Here is a 1,108-nt window from a genome sequence, read left to right as displayed (position 1 = left end):
TCGAGTCTAGGCTCTGACACTTTCTAGTTATGTGATCCTGGGCAAGTCACTCCAGGTATAAGTTTCTTTATTTGTAAAATGAGGGAGTTCCATCTTTTAATTTGTGATTCCAAATTACTCTACCTCTCTTCATATTACACAATGAAGTCACGTAATACATTTCTAAATCAGTCAAATTCTTTAAAAAGCAAGAAAAATAAAGGAAAAAATATGCTTTAATCCCTATTCTATATCTGTCAGTTCTCTATGTGGATAGTATTTTTCATAATGAGTTCTTTGAAGTTGTGCCCTCTTCACTAGTGATGTGGTACCCTGAAGGATAATGTACCCCATTTATGCATGGGGGTATACTGTTATTTTATTTGCTAAGATGACTAATTAAACATCTTTTTAAAAAAAAAATTACTGGATCCTCAGGTTGGCTCAGTAAAAGTAAACATATCAGTAGAAGCTTTCAAACTATGGTTTTGAGTGGATGCTTATCCACAAAGTATCTGGAACCGCAAATAGTTTTCTGGGGTGCCATTGTGAAAGGAGGCTCTGGTTGCTACGTTTCATTAGGGAAGAAAACAAGGGTGAATACAAAAATAAGTTAATCTATATGTTTGTAAGCAACTCTAGTCAAATGTTTAGGAAAGGAGGTGCTGTTGTACAAAATAAGGTTTTATATTTTCTCCAAATGTCAACTACCATAGTCTCACTAGCCCTGTTTCCCATTATTATGGCTAAACAAGAAATGGCCAGGGGCATTCTTGATGCTGGAACCCTTAAAAGTGATACCACCTAAGAACAGAGCTACTGCTCGCACAGAAATGGAGAAATCCCACATCCTTTGCCTGGAAGTAATGTACGTCAATCATGGGCTTGATCTGGTCCTCACTGGGCTTCCCTCTCCCATTCAGCTGATTCAGATCCATCTAGGTTTGGAGTCTGTCACAGGGTATGAACACTGTCATACTTGGGTGAATCTAAACTTAGGCTTAGCAATATGGCGGGAAGTATTGTCAGTTCTTTTGAAAGGTGCACTGGATATACAACATGGTGACAGGCTGAAGGCAGTATGATTCCTCAGAGGAGGAATCTACCTGGCATTTGTGGTCAAGACTTT

Source organism: Vombatus ursinus, unplaced genomic scaffold, assembly GCF_900497805.2.
Source record: "Vombatus ursinus unplaced genomic scaffold, bare-nosed wombat genome assembly UNPS02011700.1, whole genome shotgun sequence".
Lineage (NCBI taxonomy): Eukaryota > Metazoa > Chordata > Mammalia > Diprotodontia > Vombatidae > Vombatus > Vombatus ursinus.
Note: the sequence above shows the minus strand (reverse complement) of the source record.